The 23,853-nt window shown below is 46.4% G+C and overlaps 1 protein-coding gene across 2 annotated transcripts in view; it reads left to right on the top strand.

Moving 5' to 3' along the window:
- Positions 1 to 23,853, top strand: part of PEAK1 (pseudopodium enriched atypical kinase 1) — a 720,838-nt gene that overhangs the window by 286,795 nt on the left and 410,190 nt on the right. For both annotated transcript variants that reach the window (XM_078685075.1, XM_078685076.1), the window contains one exon: positions 13,094 to 13,147. The gene's annotated coding sequence lies outside the window, so the exon portion shown is untranslated. The remainder of the gene's footprint in view (positions 1 to 13,093; positions 13,148 to 23,853) is intronic.

Below are 23,853 nucleotides of genomic sequence, written 5' to 3'. Positions count from 1 at the left end.
GACCTGTTTAAAGCCAACCCCGCTCTTTGGGTGCCCTACATAACAAAGATCGCTAATGCAATAGCTAAAGGGGCAAGAATCCCTAGGTCGTGGAAGGGTGCGGAGATACTCCCAATCCACAAAAAAGGCGATAGGTCTAATCCGGGCAACTACCGCCCGATTAGCCTTATCGACTCCCTCCAAAAAATTATTGCACGCATGGTTTTGAGTAGAGTTCAAGGCTGGATTGAACAAGAGGATATTTTATCTCCCATGCAAGCAGGCTTCAGATCTGGAACGAGCACCATCGATCAGGTGTTCAGATTTTGTCTGATCTACTGGAAGGTGGTCCTGCTCGGCGGTGGTACCATCTTTGCCGCATTTATTGATCTGAAGTCTGCTTTCGATCTTGTGCCGAGGGATAAACTGTGGTGCGTCCTGAGGGACTTGGGTCTACCTAGGGAACTACTTGATCTGATAGTTAAAATGCACGAGGACAATTACGCAAGGGTGAGGTGGGGAAGCCAGGGACAAGTGTCAAAATCCTTCCCCGTGACCCGTGGTGTTCGTCAGGGTTGTGTCCTGGCCCCAACACTCTTCCTGCTATTCATTGATCAAGTGGTCAAATTCTTTGCAGACACCCCCACTGACGCCCCTTTGTTGGCAGGGACAAGGTTTCCAATGCTTATCTTTGCTGACGACACCCTACTCCTCTCAAAAACACGCAGTGGTCTGCAGCGGGCGCTGGACCGCTTTGAGGAGTTCTGTGCCATCAGCGACCTTAAGGTAAACGTTGGTAAAACCAAGTTCATGGTTCTCAATAGGAGGCACCTTGTCCGGAGCTCCGTAAGTTTGAGTGGAGTCAACTTGGAACAGGTTGAAACCATGACATACTTGGGGGTCACTTTGGACCGTCGCTTGGGATGGAAAGACCAGGTTGGTGCCCAACAGCTTAAACTTGCCCGACTCACTGGTTGCCTTCTGAGTGAGCAAAGGAGATCAATTACTAAACGGGTTACCCCAGCGCTAAAAATCTATGACACCAAGATCAACACCGCAATTTTATATGGTGCTGATCTCTGGGGATACACTGACCTCTCCAGCCTATTCAGAACTCAGTGTAAGTTCTTAAGGAGCTTGATTGGGCTACCCCAATCATCACCTTCTATACCCCTATGTTTGGATATGGGATGCAACCCAATCAATGAGATGGCATGATTTAGACTGGTGGCCTTCTGGAGGCGTATATGGACATCCCCTGACCTTACCCTTTTTGTTAAGGAATTGACAGAAGTTAGGTCAATTGGGGGATCAGGGAGAATCCCTTGGTTAAAAAGTGTAAAAACCATTCTGATTGAAATGGGACTAGAACATCTGTGGACATCTCCAAGCACCAACGCTTTTCCATCTAAACAGGACTTCAAGGCATCGTACTGGGCCTCGGTCTGTTCATTGTTAATAACGGCCTCCAGCTCTGTTGGTCTTACGGGAAGGTTTCTGACCATTAAGTTGGATCCCTCCCGTGAGACCTACTGGGATATCATCACCAAACCGCAGGACAAGAAACTTTACCATCAGTTTCGGGTAGGATCACTGCCATTGAATGCCTTCACAAAAAAATGGGTTAATGGAGTAACTGAATTTTGTAGTTGGTGCACAAGTCATAAAGAAACTGAGGGTCATTTCCTGTTTGCCTGCCCGATCTACTCTGTGCCTCGAACAAAATGGTTAAAACCTTTGTTCCAGCACCTCCCTTTTAGAAGGTCTTCGGAGGCTATTCAGGTTTTAAAAACCAATACCTCAGAGACGATTGTGGTGAGTATAGCCAAATTCCTAGGGTGGGCCTGGGCTATCAGGGCAAGAAGCAGACAAAACCTTCATCGGGGCCTCTTAATCCTCTCATAAAGGCTTGCCCACACCTCTTCTAACTAAATTCAGGAAAAAAAAATTTGTATATAGTATGAGGTATGTTTCTTGTATACTTTTGTTTCTTTTATAACTTTTAACATGCCATGTTCAGGTAAGTCTTTGTATTTCTGTATGTTTAATAACTTTTTATGATAATGGTGTTGCTATTTTTAAAAGGAAAAATGTTATTATAATGAAATGTGTTTTAAATATTGTCTTTTATGATTTTGTTATCGAAATAAAGACTTTAAAACCTGAACCTGAAGTAGGTCAGGGCTCTCAACATGAATTCTTAAGCTCAGCCACTTTGATTGTGGTCCAGATGAGAGTTGATTTAAGGGTAGACGGTGGTTAGGGTAATGTAATGCAATCTTCAATCTGTCCAGATTCTCGTACTTGAAATGCTGATGCACTATTTAAGGATATTGTCTAAACTCAATATTGGTGCATGCAGTAACTTGTGTTAGTTCCATGGAGACCAGTAAAAATTGTTTGAAAAAAAACATGCTGCTCTTGTCAGAACCCATGCCAGTTTAGCCAGTGCCACACCCCTCATTGGACTCCTTTCAGAAGTATGAAAACCATTGTCTCCGCCCTGAACGTGCTCTGTGCCTCACAAGAGATAGTAAAGCACTATACAACACCAGTATAGCACAAACAGCGGCACCACAGTGCGGAAAGTACAGAAGCCTTCCTTGGACCAGCAGGCTACAGCAACCCTTGTGAGTAAACAAGATATTGGTATGTTGTGCACGTCTGCCTTCAGAACAGGGCCTTCTTTAATCAGAGCAAGGACACACGTCTGTGCACCCGTTAGCCTCCCAAGTCAGCCCGCAAACGAGGGCACGATTCATTATGAAACAGCCATGAACACTGTTATCGACGCGCACTGTGCTGGAATAGCAGGGATTTTGAGCGCACCTGCATTTGGAAGCTATGTTCCATTTATTGAAACATGGATGCAGTGGAGTTGTCTTCTACAGCTGCACATTTTGCTGGGACTTTAAGGTAGACCATTTCCAGTGCCACCTATGGTCATTTTTCCTTCCTACACGCACATCTCCATTTTTAAGGCAAAATGCAAAGTCCTTGGAAAAACCTTTCTATGGCCATTTTTTAAATGCTTTTCTGAACTCAGATGTGCTTTTTCCCCCCTGAGCACTGACCTACCATTTGTAGGAGTCAGTGGTTGCAAGCTGCAGTGATGCAGCCTGGCACGCGCTAGAATACCCCTTCGGTTCCCTGTTTGTGTACCCCAATCGCAGAAGGCTGCATCCTTTTGCAATGTGTTCTCATTCTTTTTCTTCTCATACAAATCAGTTGTTCACATTTGTTTTCTTCCTTCATCGTCCTCCAGCATCATGTCCTATGGAGCTCCCAGTGTATATTCATCAATGGCTGGTCCAGAACTGTCAGATCCTGACTTTTTCTAATCCAGAGGTCCTCTATTCGCCCTCTTCAGCTTCACCCGCGCCATCCCAGTGACCCAGATTTTTTTTCCCCATGGCATTATACTCTCCTATCATTCGCCACTGTCTACTGTTACACAGTCTACTTTTACACAGTCTACTTTTAGCCGCCTTCTTCATTTAAGCCCCAAACTCCACCACCTTCTGAACAACAGCCGAATCCATCCTCATGTCGCAATCTACTAAAGTATAAATCACACGATAGGACTCTTATTCTGCTTCTTTGTCACCTTTGACAAAATTGAGACTCAACTTTGACACCATTGCTTCCAGATCATAGTAAGCAACAGTGCCTGGTACAAAATCCCCTGACCTTGTTAGGTTTTGCTTAGGCATTGCTTCGAGACATGCTGTTTTCAGGATAGGACATAAACTCTGCCGACTTTGCCCATCTTTTTAATTGGCTCTTGTCCTTTGTAAATGGTGGCTTTTCATTGGTCAATAGGCTTAGTAGTACCTCCTTACTACTGCCTTTCCTCCTCTTATAACCTCCCATGAGGACTCCCCCTGTTACATGTGATGTTACTCCATAGGTTTTAATTTTAGCCTTGGAGCAATATTTTCTTAAAAGGCTCTCATGCAGGATATGCTCTCTCGCATGCGTTTATTTATTTATTTAACAGCGCGGCACGCCTCAGCACTAATAATGGTGCCCACGCTTTTCTTTTGTTACTTGTGATCGGCTGCATGCCTTTTTTCCCTATTTATTTACTTATTTTTATACAACGGTGGCACCCGCCCTTTAGGTTTAAACATCTTAAGTTAAAACGTGGGTCCGCGATTGCTTCAAAAGTAAAGAAAAAGAAATGTGATTTTTTTTTCTATTTTTTTTACTTTTAAAGCAATTGCGGCACCAGGGCTTTTGTTAAAGGTGTTTACAGCTAAAGCGAGGGTGCCGCCATTGTAACAAAAATAAATAAATAGGAAAAAAAGTTTTTCTATTTATTTACTCTCGTTACAATAGCGCACACGAGCTATTTAGCTTTAAACATCTTAAACAAACTCGCGGGTGCCGCGATTACTTCAAAAATAAAGAAATAGAAAAATATATATATTCCTTTACTTTTGAAGCAATTGCAGCACCTGTGCTTTAGCTTAAAATGCTTCGATTGATGTTTGTCTTCCTGTAGGCTAGCTTTCCTCGGTTGCCACTGTATTAACAAGCATTTGCAATGCAACAGACCTCGCATTTGAGAGTTTGTGCTATTGCTATTGTAAATGACAATCAATCAAATGCATTGTCATTTTCACTGCCAATAATTCAAACTCTATATTTGAGAGTAAATACTTGTTTTTTAAATCTGTGTCTGACATTTTCCTGGCTTCCCTTACCTGCCCACAATGCATCAGCCAGTCGGTCCCTTATTTCTCCTTCATAATACCCCCTTGTCACTCTTAATATTTTTCCTCACATCCCTCCCCGGAAAGTCCTACAGCTGCAACTCAGGGCTTTGCTGTGCCTGTCTTCGCTCAAAGTCATGCCAGAGGGGCCTATCGCTCAATGAAGCCCACAAGCTCTGAATCCAAGTCTCTAACAGGATGAGGAAGCCGCTGATTACCCTTGGGTTACAAAATACTTGTAACCTGTTAGGCCACTTCCACTATGGTTCCGCCCTCCCCCACGATCTGTGCTTCTATTGTCTACAAGTTACCGTTGACTTCATTTCAAGGCCATTGACCATATATCAGCTGTTGTTCTGGATGGTCCTTCGCGAACGCAATGCAGACGAAAGATAGTGGTTAATGCAGTGCCCGTAGCCAGCAGAGGACCCGAAAAGGAGGCCTCCTCCTGTAAGATTAACAGATGACTCCATATGATCAGTGGCACCATGTTCCAGTCCTGGAATGACCTTTTACAGGTCATTTTTTCAGATTAGTGCAGTGCAGTGCAGATTAGTGCAGTGGTTTTCAAATTAGAAGCCCCTAATCGAAAATAGTGCCCCTGGTAACTTGGGGTCATCTGGTGACCTTACCCTCAGGGTACTCATTTTCTATGTATTCTGAGCTGGCGTGTTGTGCAGTCACAATGCCCACAGCCCGTCCCCCTCTATTTTGCTGTTTCCAAGTCACCCTTTTGCAGCCAGCAGTGACGCAAGCCCACTTCTTTATTTCCAAGCACCGTTTCTCACAGAAAGTGGCAGCAATCGCATGCCTTTTACCCCTTGGGCGCGGCCGCGATTCTGCGCCTCTGCGGCGTTTTTCGAAGTGGGCGGGGTTCATGACGGCCCACAGCCGTCATCAGCCCACCGCGGTGCATGACGGACGGGGGCCGTCATCAGCACTGAAGGGGTTAATAAAAGAGTAGTGTTTCATTCATTGTTTCGCAGGCTACCAAACATCTTCATGTACACACGCAACTTGTACAACAGGCCTAGCATCAACAGTATTACAGCCTCAAGTGAGGTGTCCCTACCAAGATCTGGGGGTTTACCCACGACTCTCATGACACTTGGGGTAAGGGATCTTGCTCTGAGGTTATTGCACTCACTCTTGCCCGACCCCATCTTCCCACCGAATCTGGAACTTCAGTGTCTGATTTGTTCCTTTAAGCTTTGCCTTTCTCAATTATTTACTGCTTTTCTCCCTCAACATCAATTGTTCAATCACTTTGACCATACCTTGCCTAGGCGTTTTGTTTGTATTTAAAATAATAAAATGTATGGATACATGTTTCAGCCGGATAGATTTGTACTTCCAAAGCAGACGTGTTTTCGCTTATAGAGGGCTCGTTGGCCGAGTATTGGGTTTTGGTCGTGATTAATGGAAGCTTCATGGCCTTAGCAGTAACAGATTTGTGTGTGTGCCAGCAGGACATTGATTTTTCCTTATCGCCTCTCCTCAGAGGTGCACTGTCTGTCACCCTAAACATGGAGGGAGGCGTGTGCTAATGGAGCCGTCGTGGTGGTGGTCTTCACTCGGAGCGTGCGGTGACTAAAGTGGGTCTAGATGATGGACAGTGTTAGCAGTGCAAACTGATTCAAGCGAGGGCGTGCCGTGTACTACTGGGATGCAGCGACACACATCACCTTAAAATAGCTGACCCTTAATATTCAGGTGACATTTAGGCAGTAGGGCTGGCTACTGTCATTGACTGGCACTGTGATGGACTGTTGCAGGTGATGGCTACGAGAAGCCCTACTAGACTGCCTGTTTCATTAATTCTATCAGTGTTATCTTTTAATTGTCAAAGACCCACATGGTTGCATAGCGAATGGCACTGCGAGGGAAGCCTTAAATGTACGTGATCCATTGATCTTGCTCGGTTGTGTGTTTGGGTCTGTTCTGTTGTCAAGTGATTGTTCTTGCTGCTTGATGGGTATCACCAGAGTACCAGATGACTTCCCTATCGCCTAGGTTGCACTGCACACCTGTTGCCTAGCCGCTGGATATCTGTGTGAAGTCATAGGCTGTGGTAAGCGTGGTTGGGTGTAGTAATATCCAGTTATTGTAATTGATGAACTATGTTGAATGTATGTTAGAGTTCTAGCTTAATATGTTCTGTTGTACGGTGGTGTATGGTGTAGCTTGAGATGTGAGCATGGTGACATCCAATTTAAAGCATGCATGTGCTTTTTATGTGGATATGTTCACTTGTATGTTTACCAGTTGTTACTGCTTGTGCAGCTGTGAGAGGTCACCTATAGGCAGTGTTGGATATTATGTGGAATGTTCCGTATTATATCTTGTGTTGAATGTTGGCAAATTCAGCGGTAGCAGTGATGGAACTAGGGAATGACATTGCTTACTTGGTCCAAACGAACGTTGGCTATTAGATGCAAACTGTGAAATACTTGAGCATTATCACTAAGGAGGGCATTGTGATGATGCATTACATAATGCATTTGTTTAATTTGTTTTACTGGTGTAGCAATACATTGCATGCAGTTAAATTTACTTGACTATTTCATTGTTCTTGTAAAAAAAGATCTGCTGATTTGTTATCGGCTAAATCCCAAGTTTCGACTATGCGCCACATTGAGTAAAGGTGTTACTGGTGCAGCATTTGTTGAGTATGTATGTGCGCCACCTGCTTTAAAATACAAGCCTAGGTCCTCCTAGTGCATTCAATTTACCTCCATAAACTGGTGGAATAGAAGTTTAGTCTAAGGTTGCCTCAGGGAGTCAGAGTGCTGGAGAGGACGGTGGATGGAGATCATAAAATTATGAGTTTGGACAGTATCACAGGTTCTCGCCGGACCGTTAGCTTGAAATAGATTCTGTACCCCGCCAGAGTTAAAATAAATGAGGAGAATTGTGAGCGTAATTGCAGTTTCGCAGAGAAGCGGAATTTCTGTCCTAGACTGGAATCTGTGCATAATGATAAATGTCAGGTAGAGTTTTGAAGGTCTTCTTTGCCCTGTGGGTGTGTATGTGGTGGACGGTGGTGTGCAGTTGTTGCATGAGACATTGACTGATTGATCATGTATCTCTTACATTGGTAATTTGCCCATTGCCCGGTGGATGGAGTAGATCTTGTTTCTAGCTATGTGGCATGTTTCACCTGTACTAAATGTGTGTGCAGTCATCTGTCCAGTGTGGTCCTTGTGTTTGTTGCTTATGTCTCCATAGTGGGTAATGCTTTTTGTGTGTCCATGTTGAGTGGTAATTGGGGTAGGGAAGTGTGTATGTGAGTATAAAATGCTCTGTTTAATGAGTTTTCATGAGTTTTGTTGGTGTCTCACATTTACTGGTGCAGTAAGAAGTGATGTGATAATGCGCTGTAATGGCTGAGGCTTTGCTCTTGGTACTTATTCAACACTTGTGTCATTTCCTGGTCATTTTAGTAGACAACAAGAATTATGTTGGTTGTGGTAGAAGATATTCCTTTGATTTTGTTGACTTAATTTACATGCAGTAACAGTGCCCTTTTGTTGATGGATTCTATGCAATATGTTACATTATATCTATCTGTCTAGTCATCTATCTGTCTGTCTGTCTGTCTGACTATCTATCTATCGGATGTGATCATATCCTTAATATCTCAGTAGATGTCACTATGGATGTACATTTGTTTGCAGGATTTGTGTCCATTTACTAACTAGTTCATTGACACTTGCGGTCCCGTTGCGTCCAGTGTACGAGCAGTCATCTTGCTTTTGCTTAAGTTGATGGACTCTCGACTTGGCGTCCTTGTTACAAGACATGATGCAACCCTGATTGTTTATTGGGTACCACTATAGACGCTGCCAAGTCTCTCTGTACCTTCTTGCTTGCAAGCAGTTCTCTCACATTTACTTTGAATTGATGAATCCTGCACTCTTTTTTTTCTGTGTAAGTTTGAGTTCCAAGCTGACTCTAAATCTGCATATCAAGTGGTAGAATACGTTGTCTAGATTTAGGTTCCTAGGCTTTGCCATCTCTATTATTTAAGAGCAGCTGTCTTGGCTTTGCTTCAGTTGATGGGTTCTGCACTTGATGTATTTATTGTACATGAAATGTCATTCCATGATGAATTTATTATGGCTTGCTGCAAGTGATGTGTCTGCTGATGTGCAGTGTCATTTCACGTTGGCTCTGAGTTAAAGGGCACTGCGGGAGAAGTCTCCTAGGGGAGCAGATGCCACCCCGCACAAGAGCGTGTGGGAGAAGCTATGAAGATGGCATTTATAGCTGTTGGCTTGCACTTTGTATGTTACTGTGGTAGGGATGATGAGCGAAGGTTGACTCCGATGACATTCATATCTGCTGATGTGCCCATGGGGTGGCAGAGTGGGCTAAAGAACGGTGATGGATTAAACCCAGATCTGTTGACTGGGTGTGAGTGTTTGATTGGTTCAGATGCTCCGTCCATCACCACCCCTTTTTGTACCGCCATGTTAAGTTAGTATCCTGCACACTCTTTCTCATTTGTAAGTATGATCTTATGGCGCCTCTAGCAAGAGGTATACTGCAGTGAGTGGGTTCCCTACAAATATCATCACACTGGTTAAAGAGAGGAATCCAGCTGGTGGATGTGAGATGCACATGTGCTGACATTTTTTGGGATAGTAAACAGTTTCTCAAACAAAGGAGAGCAGAGAAACAATTGCAACCAGTGCTTCCGCGGCATGATTCATCGCGCGGATCCCCCCTTTACGCTCTTCTGGCGGGAGCCGCAGTTGAGTCCTTGATTATTCGCGTCAATCCTCTGGATTAGAGCAGAGAATTGATGCAATTTCCAGCAGGAGCCTGAACTCGCCGTGTGTCGCCTTTTTAATCAGACCCTCAGTCCTGAAACCGCAGAATCATCAAAACACCGCCTCCTGCATCACGGAAAAATATTCTGAGTTTTCATAGGCATTGTCTGCAGGCAAGCAGTTTCCAGGCAGCATGGAATTGGATGTGCCCCTTCCCCTCCCTCCACTGGCAAGTAAAATGCATTCCTCTGCCCGCCACGCTTGTGGTTGCCATGAAAGTATTAACATAGGGAGCGTGGGCAAGCTCTGTTCGCTTCGAAAGGCTTTAGTTTGAGGGATTGAGGTTCAGGTTCTGGTGTACACCATTGACCAGGATACACCCAAAAAAAATCTTTTTTTCAGTGGCATTTATAAATTATGGTCTCGTACCACATGGATGGTTCCATTATTGACGAATATTGTTTTATGAAGGATGCCACCTCGTGTAATATCATTCCTGTTCCATTTCAGCAAACTAGGGATTGCTTTCTTGTATGATGGCATTCGTTTATCTTAACCTCTTTTGGATCAATCATTCTCTACTACTCTTTGGTAAGGAATCTTAGAGGAGTGGAGATTTTAGAAGGTGGATTCCCCTCATACATCTGCAGATGTCTGATGAGGCAGCGGGTGGTTGCACGCCAAGTGTCCTTGATTTAGGAGTTCCTGCAGTGTAACCCTGTCTCCAGGAAGGATAATCATTCAGAACAAGTGGAGGACTACTGCTGTGCCTTCCTCACAAGCCTCCCTCACAGATGAGAGAGTATGTCTTGACAAGTGGAAAGTGTCTAGAGCCCAAACTACCTCCTAAAAATGTTTTGGTTTCATTTAATTAGAGGATAGCTGAACTCCGACTTAACCCTCAGCGAGGACCGAGGAGAGTTATATTCTGGACAATTTGATGAATACTAGGGTCAACCTTATATGTCCGTGAGGAGAGACTGTGTGTGGAAGACTTAAACTTGCTGAGCTTATCTCCAACAGAGAGTTGTTGTTGTCTGGAAAAGTGTAGAAATGTTGGTTGCATCACACTTACTCTAGACAATTGGAAGGCTGCTGGTGGCAAGATTACCTCACAGGCAGGACTATTTCAGTCTGGGCAACAAGAGGTCCTGCTGGTCTTGAGCCTATTTAACAATCTTGATGAGTATGGTCCTGCTGGTCTTGAGTTTATCTATAAATCTTGACAAGTATGGGCTTGTTGGTGTTGAGCCTATCTACAAATCTTGACAAATACGGACGGAATGAGTCTATCCTATTTGTGAATCTTGACAAGTACAGACCTGCTGTAGAGGAGGTTACCCACGAATCATGACTGATACAGACCTGCTGATGTTGAGTTTATTTTAATATACTTAAATTGAAACTTACTGGTGACGGGGCTTATAAAATCAGAAGTGTTTGACTTCTGATTGTAGGAATGTGTTGTTTTCGGAGCTTGAAGGCCTAGACGGTCTTGCTGAGGTGTTCTGAGCGTACATGGCTTCCAACCAGAGGGGCATCCAGTAAGGAAAGACTGCCTGTCATGCCGACCCATCTTCTGGCAATCTGGAAATGCAGGTAGGACCGGTATTAACTTGAAATTGTGTTTATTACTTAGACCTAGCTTATGATGTGCTCTGCTGGAGTTTTCACGAGAAATCTGACCGTGCTGAACGGCACTGTCTCTTTACTGTATCAGATGGATATAGAGCTCACACGCATAAGAGAGTTGAGTGAGTGGAGAACGTACTATGAGAAAAGAAATTGGTGTTGTGCTGCAGACGTGATCTGAAGATCTCAATGCAGGTTTGTCTCTGCGTGAAAGCATCCTGTTGTGGCAAAAGACATGGTGAGGTGGAGTGATGTTTGGGAACATATGATTGGTGAGTGATGTGTGTGGGGGTTGACCTATGTGGGAATATTGGTGTTGCACAGTTGTCCCATGCGGGATAGGAAATATGATCCTTGTGGAGCAAATGAATAAAAGAACCAAAGTCTGCGTGGGTGCTGGAGATGAGTAGAGGTGCTGTACAGAAAGGACGTGTGGGTCAAAATGGAAGTAGATTTAGCACCTGATCCATGGCAAGGGAAAACCTGAGACCAGGTGATCTGTGAATGGATAAGAACAATGGCTGTGACTTAGGGGCAGTGGGGAAGAGGTTATTAATCTAATAGCCTACAGGATTATTTACAAGTGACCTCTCTAGCACATTACAGAGGAGCACCAAGAGGTGGGTACAGCTCTGTGGGGGTCGGTACTATGGTTTGTGCATAGTCACAAAAGTGAGTAGACAACAGTCACTGCTCTTCATTGGTCCTGAAGCAAAGGTAGTCTGAATCAGCATCCACTGTGACATGACATGCATGCCACTGATATAAATCTAGTTGTGCAAGGACTCAATGCTGAAAATCACTCTTTGCTTAATGCTGCAGTGTTGTTTAACCACTCATCGACTCGAGGCTGGTCCTTAACAAAAAGGTTGCCAAGCATGTGTCGGGGAAGGCTCGGGAATGGTACATCCACTGACTTACCATTGTGGTTGGCTCTGTCCTGTGAACCACAACATGTGTGTGCTTTGTGATTGAAACCTGCAGTACAGTTGTAAACGTTGGATAGATTTCTGCTTTTATAGCACGTGTGATAAAATACTGAGACACTCCTGGATTTCATTCAGTTAGACTCTAATTTGAGTTTGTAAGGTTCCCCACTCTCTGAGGGGGATGGAATCATTGCCATTAAGAAAGGTAACAGTGACTCGTATTGTTTGGGTGCTTAGGGAGAAGCCAGGCACCAACTTGCTCTTTGTAAATATTCAGTATTATTCATATTTCTATTGGTCGGTAGCTTACACTCATAACCGCTTCCTTGTTGTGGGTCGCCTCTCTCTGATCCGCAGTCCTTCTGTGTATGTTCATTTACGCTTGCGTCATGGATCCTGGAGACCCATGCCACTCCCTCTGTATCTGTTTAATGCACCAACAGACTGTAAAGATTGTGCAGACAGCCCTCTGTTTTATAAATAATGGGCATAACATTTAAGGTAAGTGCTACCCACTTAATAAAATGACAGTTACCTGAGATTTACCTTATGCTCTCACCCTTCAACCTTTGGTCTTGTACATAATCGTAGAAGAGAAATGTCATTAATTGAAAAAAAATGCATATTGTTTCGTAACCTGGGCAAGAATAAATACAAAAACACATGTGCTTTAGGCCAAGGTATTTAAAAAGTGTGTATGCCTGTCTCGCTGTGCAAAAAAATAAATAATAATACATGGAAAAGAATACTGTAAGACCCTGTTTGTAGTAATGGTGGTATATCCCGCCTCCGCATTGCTCATCATATTGGCGAAGTCCGCTTGGGGTATGCATTTCCTGAGTCAGGTTGTGTCCACAAATAAAGGACTTGTTATTTCAAATTTCAGCCAGCCCTTCTGTTGGAAGATCTTGGATGTTGCCTGTGCATGTTGCGTGAGTGGTTGTGTTGTTTTTCAAGATCAAGGCCCAATTAGAGCATGGAAGACAAGTTGTTGATGCCAGCTTGTGACTAAATAAAGCCAGGGTTATAATTTGTAACACATGTCTCTCTGCATCCACAGATTTCACTATCAGCCGTGGGACAGGCACAGAAAATTGAGAGCTCCAGTTGAAAGGTGAGTACTGTCCTGTGTTTAATTGTACGATTTGGCTGTGTTTCCAGCCTTCCCCCTACCTGGTCGGCACATTTGTGGGGTGTGTGCTTTTAGGGCGGCCTCGGTTGGTTTGACATCGATAGTCCTGGCGTCTCTTTTATTCGGGGAGTGGACAGTTTGTTGCCTTGCTGTGTAACTGTTGGTTTCTGGGATCTGTTCTGTTTAAAAGCAAGAGTCATTATCTTTCACTACACAAAGGACTTTTCAAGGACTCTATCTAATTTCACCTCTGTTGACTTTTAAAAGCGCCTTAAAAAAACATATCTGTACCAGTGTTGGCCACCATCTTATATGTGGGATAAACCTGCTGACTCACCACGCATGTTTACCGGGTACTGTGATACTGGCAAGCTTGATCAGGAGGGTTTCCCAAACTCCACCGGTGGAGTCAGCTGAGAGCTGCCTGCTCTCTACTAACTCCGCCGGTTCAGTATGTCAGAGCCATATTGGCTGAAACTAATTCAGTCTTGAATATTGACAAAGAATGTTGCTTCAGTCTTCTTTTATGATGATGGGGCTGGTCTAGTACATTTAAAAACTCAGGACCCTTAAAACTTCACAAAGCAGCCATCCTCAAAGCTCTGATCTCCTTGCTTGGCCCCTGCTCGTAGCAAAGGCGAGAGGGGCTGTGGAAGTATTTTGAGGTTGTCCTCTCAATACTCCTGTCTCTCATTTTTTGCGAATCATGTAATTGCTCACGTGTCACCCACCCATAGTAAATCCTTAGCTATGTTTCAATGATTGTAGCTAAAATAAAAAGTAACAAAAGAGTGAGGGGTTGAAATCAGTAACCCGGAGAGTATTGTCAATTAAGATGGAGGAGAAGAGGCTCAAAGTGGGACGTGTTAAAATTCATTCCACGTCATCCTAGGATGCCTCTCAGAAGGGTATGCAATCCTTCCTCAACTTTACTCGCCCATCATGGGATGTTGACGCGTGGATGTCCTGACCCCCTCACCCGTCCACACCTTGCATAATGTGTGCTGTGAAGCACCCTCATCTGGTGCTTGTGAGACATGCTGAGGTCAGATAGGAAGTACCAGCTGAGGAGGCCGCCGCACAGGGAGTGATACTGAGCATTTTGAAATGTGCCCTTAAAGCCAAAAAGCAATACTTGTAGGCTTCTTGCAGGATGGAGCATATGTCCCGGGCAGAGGCTGCCTACCAATGGGAGACTTCTACCTAAGGCAGAGTAAGAACATGGTGGAGGCCTCAGACTGCATCCAGAGTGCGGCAGCCATGTGATAGGAACTGGAGGATAAAGAAAGAAAAGGCGGTTAGCACACAGCTTGATTTAACAAGGACCTGGGGGGCATTCTAAGTCAATGTCTCCAGAGGCAGCCACTGAGGGGTTCTTCGTTTTCACTTGTGCATAGTGTACAGCTGGCCAAAGGTCCTTAGCTTTCAGAATTTACAAAGAAATAAGATAAAATATAGACCATAATAGGCAACTATATGTGTCACTGTCCAGCCGGACAGGATATTTATTTTCAAAAGAATAGGAATTGTAGTTCAGGAATAGTTCAACAGGCACAATCCTGTACCATAGAAATTCAGAGAACATACAAGGTGTTCGAAGCAGGCAAAAGAAATGAGCAAAATTGGCCACTTTTAAATCAGTGTTCAATTAAAGTAGTGCCAAAGAAGGCACCAGACACAACAGAATTTGACATAATAGTTTGGTTGTGAAGGTGCTTTACAAAGTCGACGTTTCGATCCCTTATGCTCAATTGTCTGGGATCATCATCAGGACTGACATATTTTACAGCGTTTGCCTGACAAATTGACATACAAATGAGTTACCGCCTGTAAGAAGGGGAGAAAAAGAGAGAGGTAGGTAGCTTTAGAAAGTTAGTTACTCACCCTAGAAAGAAAAAGAAGAATAATGCTCTTGATAGTCCGAGTGTTTCAGAGGACCATTACACTTAATCGGATTCGACTTATTCGTGCATAATATATTGTGTAACACTCGTGAGGGGCCGGTCGGAGTGCCTGTGACTTGTGAAAAATGGTAGAGACACATTCTCCTGGCTATATATACAATTTGGAAAATAACTATTTCATTTCACACTTGACCTTGGCGGTACAACCGTTATTTGTGCCCTTGTTTATAAAACTGGCCTATTCACGTTTGAGCTGTATTCTTTTATCATGCACAAACAACCGTGATATTGTCATGCATTGTGAGGCGGCTAGCGCGCATTGGGTTTTGGCAAGGGCTTATGCGAGGGACATTGCGGGTGGAGGACTTACCCAGATAGGGGTTAAATAGACCCTATTCAATCGGATGGCGTGTATTTTAGGTGCCCACCTGAAACGGAAAAAAGGGACCTGATCAGTGCGAGCCCCAGGCGGGGGAGAGAGATAGGGATGCCGAGCGCGGCGGGATCTCAAGGTTACCTGTGCACAGTCCATCTGTGGTGTGGACTTCTATTTGGATAGCGGATGACAGGTTAAAGTTAACCGGATAATTCCTATGGGAAAGAAAGCGGGGTCAATATCGCGTCAAATGGACAGACTGGTTGGATTGTCTGGACCGGTCCGGGTTGGGCGAGTCTTACCTTGCGGCGGGGCACCCTCGTGTTGCATCAGTCTGCAATACCGGAGCTGAAGGAGCAATGTCCCTCTGTCAGCTACCGTCTCCGTCGGATGACTCGTACTATAAGCGCTAGTGCGGTTGGGTTGTAGAAAGAGAAGATGGGTCGGCAATGGCCGCCATCTTGGTGAGGGAATACGCGGGCATTCGGTTGCGCCATTTTGGGAAGGGAATTCACGAGTGTAGTGACAATGTGCAATATTTACATTTTGGTGGTGAAATAATGTGACAATTATTTAGTGAATTTAGTGCGGGCGGCGCTTTAGTGGGTGACTTAATAAAAACATATTTACATTAGATTATATTAAGGCAGCAAGCATGTCATTTTTCAAAGCACCAAATTGAATCACATGAATTACATTTTGAACAGTTTATTTGTCCATGTGGCCAACCATGGCTAGCAGAGGGCAATTGTCAATGTTATTCCATTTGGTGCGCTCATAGAAGACTAGTCCAATCTTCAAGGCGATTGAGGCCATTTTGGATGGTGTCGAATTGTATCATAGTTCTCAGTTCCAATTGTAACACATCAAATGTTATTTATGTGATTGAATGCCCCTGTCCCAAACTCTACGTGGGACAGACGACACAGAAAGCAAAGACCAGAATCTGCCAGCACAGGAGTAGAATTCGCTGCAGAACGGCAAATGCCCCCCTAGTGGACCACTACATCAACTCTGGACACAATGAAAATGATATCAAATGGTCCATTCTCAAGGTAATAAAACTCCCCCCAAGAGGTGGTAACATTGGTCAACTGTTGAACAGGGAGGAACTGAGAACTATGATACAATTCGGTGCTTTGAAAAATGACATGCTTGCTGCCTTAGCATAATCTAATGTAAATATGTTTTTATTAAGTCACCCACTAAAGCGCCGCCCGCACTAAATTCACTAAATAATTGTCACATTATTTCACCACCAAAATGTAAATATTGCACATTGTCACTACACTCGTGAATTCCCTTCCCAAAATGGCGCAACCGAATGCCCGCGTATTCCCTCACCAAGATGGCGGCCATTGCCGACCCATCTTCTCTTTCTACAACCCAACCGCACTAGCGCTTATAGTACGAGTCATCCGACGGAGACGGTAGCTGACAGAGGGACATTGCTCCTTCAGCTCCGGTATTGCAGACTGATGCAACACGAGGGTGCCCCGCCGCAAGGTAAGACTCGCCCAACCCGGACCGGTCCAGACAATCCAACCAGTCTGTCCATTTGACGCGATATTGACCCCGCTTTCTTTCCCATAGGAATTATCCGGTTAACTTTAACCTGTCATCCGCTATCCAAATAGAAGTCCACACCACAGATGGACTGTGCACAGGTAACCTTGAGATCCCGCCGTGCTCGGCATCCCTATCTCTCTCCCCCGCCTGGGGCTCGCACTGATCAGGTCCCTTTTTTCCGTTTCAGGTGGGCACCTAAAATACACGCCATCCGATTGAATAGGGTCTATTTAACCCCTATCTGGGTAAGTCCTCCACCCGCAATGTCCCTCGCATAAGCCCTTGCCAAAACCCAATGCGCGCTAGCCGCCTCACAATGCATGACAATATCACGGTTGTTTGTGCATGATAAAAGAATACAGCTCAAACGTGAATAGGCCAGTTTTATAAACAAGGGCACAAATAACGGTTGTACCGCCAAGGTCAAGTGTGAAATGAAATAGTTATTTTCCAAATTGTATATATAGCCAGGAGAATGTGTCTCTACCATTTTTCACAAGTCACAGGCACTCCGACCGGCCCCTCACGAGTGTTACACAATATATTATGCACGAATAAGTCGAATCCGATTAAGTGTAATGGTCCTCTGAAACACTCGGACTATCAAGAGCATTATTCTTCTTTTTCTTTCTAGGGTGAGTAACTAACTTTCTAAAGCTACCTACCTCTCTCTTTTTCTCCCCTTCTTACAGGCGGTAACTCATTTGTATGTCAATTTGTCAGGCAAACGCTGTAAAATATGTCAGTCCTGATGATGATCCCAGACAATTGAGCATAAGGGATCGAAACGTCGACTTTGTAAAGCACCTTCACAACCAAACTATTATGTCAAATTCTGTTGTGTCTGGTGCCTTCTTTGGCACTACTTTAATTGAACACTGATTTAAAAGTGGCCAATGTTGCTCATTTCTTTTGCCTGCTTCGAACACCTTGTATGTTCTCTGAATTTCTATGGTACAGGATTGTGCCTGTTGAACTATTCCTGAACTACAATTCCTATTCTTTTGAAAATAAATATCCTGTCCGGCTGGACAGTGACACATATAGTTGCCTATTATGGTCTATATTTTATCTTATTTCTTTGTAAATTCTGAAAGCTAAGGACCTTTGTCTTTAATAACAGTAACTACCCACGGTCCTCAGCAAACTGGTTGGGTTCCCTTGTGTTATTTGATATAGTGTACAGCTGGCAGCCTGTGCCGGTACCCATGGCTGTGAGCTTTTGCTGGTATTCACTGATGTGCCGACAATACCAATTCAAACCATTGGGTAGCCAGAGCCAGTGACCCTCACCCTTGCAGGTGTTCATAGAGCTGGCAGTAGAGCATCACTAAAGCAGACCTCTGACAAAGTCTCCAAAGCAGACCTTTTCTGCTGTCCCTTGAGAAGATGGCTATGTCTCACCTTCTAGTGCCCCCAAGTTAGGGTGAGAGGGGGGTGCTGCCTCACTATTGATTAGACTTTCCTTACACCCCAGTCCAACCGCCTGGACAGACACCATCTCTCCTGAGAAAACACCCTAATCATTTGCATGTCTTTATCTTTACACCTCTGGCTGACCATGCCTGACAAGGATTTACGTTCAGATTTAGCACCCCATTATTATATAGAGAACAATGTCCTCCCCATGTTCTATTCAATTCTCTCAGCAGAGGACTACTTCTCTACCTTACTCGCCAGAACGTTACCTCTCTAGGAGCCTACTGACCTCATACACCGGAGAACTACCTCTTCAGAGCTCTACCTACCTAACTTTCTCACTAGAGAACTACCTCTCTAGAGCCCCACCTACCACACTCACTCACCAGATAACTATCTGTGGAAATAAATAACCACTACACTCCCCAGAGAACTACCTCTCGAGAGGTGCTTCTACTTGACTCACTCACTGGACTACTACCTCTCTAGAAGTCAACCTTCAACACTCACTGGAGAACTATCTGTGGCAGAAATACCCGCTGCTTTCACAAGAGAACTATCTCTCTAGAGGTCTACCTTTGACACTCACCAGAGAACTGTCTGTGGTGAAAAATACCTGCTACTCTCATTAGAGAACTACATCTCCAGAGGTATATCTACTTGACTTACTCAATGGAGAATAATCTCTCTGGTGAGGGAGTGCTCACCATAGAGCTATCTGTGGGGAGAATTACCCGCTGCATTAAATGTGTGCCCTCTTGATTTGCTTGCTGAAGAACTACCTCTCTAGAGGACTGCGTACTTCATTGAATCCTAGAGACTGCACTCAGTCATTAATTAGTGAATTACCCATGTCATTCATTAGAAACCACCTGACTCGCTCACTAGACCATCACCTGACTTATTCTGCAGGCATCCACCTGGGTTTAGGAAGACTAAAGATTAGTTAAGCTTCGGGCAGCAGCTAAAGACTTCGTTGTTTATTTAACTCTGTGTGGATATGGGGTTTGGTATGATTTGTTAGCGCCGAAAGGCCCTTTGGAGAGGCTTGTGTTTTAGAATTGTCAAGAATAGAATTTGCTTACTAAACCTACTTTTCTCATTCAATAACCTCACTTGTTCACTAGTCAGCCATCTCACCGGAATACTAAACCCACTTCCCTCATTTGGTAACCTCTCACACTAACTAGGCAACCACTTGAATAATTCACTAGACAACTACTTGAATCGTTTACAAGATACCCACCTGTCTTGTTCACTAGACAACCACCTGACTCGTTCACTAGAAAACGATCTCCCTCATTCAATAATCACACTTGTTCATTAGACTGCTACCTCACTCTTTCACTAGACAACCACCAGACTCGTTCACTAAACAACTACTTCCCAGATTCAGTAACTTCACTTTATAGCTACCTCACTCCTTTACACGACAACCACCAGATACCTTTACCAGTAAATAATGGCACACATTCATTAGACTCAGGAGTCTCACTTGTTCACTAACAACCACCTCACTCACCTCATTTGTTAACTGTACAACCAGTTCACTCCTACCTTCATTTCTTTACTAGATAACCATGTCCCACCTTTACTAAACCCTCTTTGAAGAACCCCCATTTGCTCAGTAAATGCCCAACTTCCTTAAACAACCACTCTACCCCCATGTATTAACTACATTTGCACCAGAAAGTCATCTCTCTAATTCAGGAATCTGATTTGCTTAGTGTCTAATTCACTATAGCAGCCTCACTGACTGGAGAGCTACTCGCCTCGTAAGGTAAGCATGATGTGCACTCAGCCGGGTGCCACTCTTGCTGCAGCGAGTGGGAGAGGATGCCTTTCCTTTTTAAGATGGAAGATGCTTTATCACTGGGAATAAAGATGTGCACATAGACTCACCTTGTGCCATGCTTTTGAGGACCCGTCCCTTACCTCCCTCCTCGGTGCTCGCTAGAGGTGGTCGAGCCACTGATAGCTCGAGTCAGGTTCGAGCCTGAAAACTGGCCGTGGCTCAGCTCGAGGTCCTCTTGCAATTTGGTAACTAGGTACAATCAGCCTGATTCATCATTCTCCCGTTTTGCGAGCCCCTAATAGCGATTCATAACGAATCGCTATTAAGGACTTGCAAAACGGGATTCATGTAGAAATTGCATAAAGAAATGCGATTCCTACACATTCCTTATTTGCGATTAGTACATTGCTAATCGCAAATAAGGAATAACTCCCCATTCATTCCTATGGGCCAAAAGGCCCATAGGAATGAATGGGGAGTATTCAATCAATCAATCAATCAATCAGGTCATTTGTAGAGCGCACTACTCACCCGTAGGGTCTCAAGGCGCTGGGAGGGGGGGGGTGCCGCTACTGCTCGAACAGCCAGGTCTTGAGCTTCTTCCTGAAGGAGAGGTGGTCTTGGGTCAGGCGCAGATTGGTGGGAAGTGAGTTCCAGGTCTTGGCGGCCAGGTAGGAGAAGGATCTTCCTCCTGTTGTCGCTCTTCGGATGCGGGGGACGGCGGCGAGGGCGTGGTTGGTTGATCTGAGGAGGCGCTTGGGAGTGTAGAAGTTGATCCGGTTGTTGAGGTAGCTCGGGCCTTGGTCGTGTAGGGCTTTGTGTGCGTGGGTGAGGAGGCGGAAGGTGATTCTCTTGTTGACCGGGAGCCAGTGCAGATCTCTCAGGTGTCCGGAGATGTGGCTGCGTCGGGGGATGTCGAGGATGAGTCTCGCCGAGGCGTTCTGGATCCGCTGGAGTCTCTTCTGGAGTTTGGCAGTGGTTCCGGCGTAGAGGGCGTTGCCGTAGTCCAGTCGGCTGGTGACGAGGGCTTGGGTGACCGTCTTCCTCGTCTCGGTGGGGATCCACCGGAAGATCTTACGTAGCATGCGCAGGATGTTGAAGCATGATGAGGAGACGGCGTTGACTTGCCTGGTCATGGAGAGGGAGGAGTCCAGGATGAAGCCCAGGTTGCGTGCGTGGTCCGTTGGTTTGGGTGCGGTGCCTAGGGCGGGAGGCCACCAGGAGTCGTCCCAGGCGGAGGGTGAGGAGCCCAGGATGAGGACCTCCGTCTTGTCTGAGTTCAGTTTCAGGCGGCTGGTCGTCATCCATTCGGCTACGTCTCTCATCCCTTCGTGCAGGTTGGCTCTGGCGGTGGTGGGGTCGTTGGTCAGGGAGAGGATCAGCTGGGTGTCGTCAGCGTAGGAGATTATGTTGAGGTTGTGTTGGCGTGCGATGGCCGCGAGGGGGCTCATGTAGACGTTGAAGAGGGTGGGACTCAACGAGGATCCTTGAGGGACGCCGCAGATGACTTTGGTGGCCTCTGACTTGTACGGTGGTAGGCGGACTCTTTGTGTTCTTCCGTCGAGGAAGGAGGTGATCCATTCCAGTGCCTTCTCCCGGATTCCGATGTTGCTGAGGCGCTGTATTAGGGTGCGGTGGCAGACAGTGTCGAAAGCCGCGGAGAGGTCCAGGAGGATGAGGGCCGCTGTTTCTCCGTTGTCCATCAGGGTTCGAAGGTCGTCGGTGGCGGCGATGAGGGCGGTCTCGGTGCTGTGGTTCGCTCGGAAGCCAGACTGTGAGGGGTCGAGGGATCCATTCGTCTCGAGGAAGGCTGCCAGCTGTTTGTTGACGGTCTTCTCGATGACTTTGGCCGGGAACGGGAGGAGCGAGATGGGACGGTAGTTCTTGAGGTCGGTGGGGTCTGCTGTGGGTTTCTTGAGGAGAGCGCTGAGTTCGGCGTGCTTCCAGCTCTCAGGGAAGGTGGCGGAGTCGAAGGAGGTGTTGATGATGTCCCGCAGGTGGGGTGCGAGGACAGTGTCGGCTTCGTTGAAGACGTGGTGAGGGCAGGGGTCAGTCGGAGATCCGGAATGGATGGAGTTCATGGTGCGGATGGTGTCTTCGGTGCTGATCGGGGTCCAGGTGCGGAGGGTGGTGGTGGGTGGCGTCGTTGCGGTTGTGGCTGGCGTTGGTTGGTTGTTGAAGCTGTTGTGTATGTCCGTGATCTTGTTGTGGAAGTAGGACGCGAGGGAGTTGCAGAGTTCTTGCGACGGGGTGATGTCATTGTTTCCGGCGTTGGGGTTGGATAGCTCTTTCACGATGTTGAAGAGCTCCTTGCAGTTGTGTGCGTTGTTGTCCAGCCGGTCCTTGTATGCATTTTTCTTGGTGGCGCGGATCAGTTGGTGGTGCTTCCGGGTGGCGAGCTTGAGGGTGGTCATGTTGTCCGTCGTTGGTTCCCTTCTCCATGCTTTCTCGAGGGCTCGACAGTTCTTCTTGGAGCTCTTGAGTTCGTCGGTGAACCATGGTGTTTTTCTGCTGCAGGGTCTGCTGGGTGGGGTTCTCAGAGGGGCGAGTTCGTCCGCGCAGTCGTTGATCCATTTCGTGAGGTTGTCGGCGGCCTGGCTGGGGTTCGCTGAGTTGGCGGGAGGGTGCTGGCTCAGGGAAGCGGTGAGCTGGTCGGCTGTGATCTTGTTCCAGCTTCTTCGAGCAACCTGTTGCTGGTGGTGGTGGATCGTCGTTCTTCTGAAGGTGAAGTGGACGCAGCTGTGGTCCGTCCAGTGGAGTTCTGTTGCGTGGCTGAAGGTGACGTCTTTGCTGGATGAGAAGACGGCGTCGAGTGTGTGTCCGGCGTAGTGGGTGGGGGTGGTCACCAGTTGCTTGAGTCCTAGGTTGTCGAGGTTGTCGAGCAGGCTGATGGTGTTGCGGTCGTTGTTGTTCTCCAGGTGGAAGTTGAGGTCCCCCAGGAGGATGTAGTCAGCGGAGGGGAGAGCGTGCGGGCTGACGAAGTCGGCGATGTCCTCGCTGAATCGTGTGCGTGGTCCCGGGGGTCGGTAGATCAGGGTGCCTCTGAGGGTGGTCTTTGGGTTGGTGTGGATCTGGAAGTGCAGGTGTTCAGCGGTGGTGAGGGTGTCATCGGTGTTGGTAGTGATGCGGATGGTGTCTCTGTGGATGATGGCGATGCCTCCTCCGGTCTGGTTGTTGCGGTCCCTCCGGGTGATCTTGTAGCCCTCTGGGATGGCGATGGCGATGTCTGGGGCTGAGGAGGCGTTCATCCAGGTCTCGGTGATGAAGGCAACGTCGGGGGCGGTGGTGTCGAGCAGGTTCCAGAGTTCTACGGCGTGTCTGTGGACGGAGCGGGTGTTGAGCAGGATACACTTGAGGTGGGTGCTGCTGGAGTTCGGCTTGGCGGGTGCAGGGAAGGTCCGGATGCAGGTGAACTTGCAGGCGTGGCAGCTGAAGGGTCCGTGGGTGTGCTTCGGGGCGGCTCGGTGACATCCTGGGATGTGGCCGGTGTTGAGTGCGGTGAGGTCGGCGGCGCTGTAGGTTCGTCGGGTCGGCTTCCGTCGGTGGGGGCCAGGGGTCCTGGCGCTGGTCGCGATCCGGTCGCGGACGGGCGCAGACGGGCTTACCTTTGGCGCGCCTTCGGCGC

The sequence above is a fragment of the Lissotriton helveticus genome, chromosome 3_2 (genome assembly GCF_964261635.1).
Source record: "Lissotriton helveticus chromosome 3_2, aLisHel1.1, whole genome shotgun sequence".
Taxonomy (NCBI): domain Eukaryota; kingdom Metazoa; phylum Chordata; class Amphibia; order Caudata; family Salamandridae; genus Lissotriton; species Lissotriton helveticus.
The sequence above is the reverse complement of the archived record's forward strand: the minus strand, read 5'-3'. Positions and strand labels throughout refer to the sequence as shown.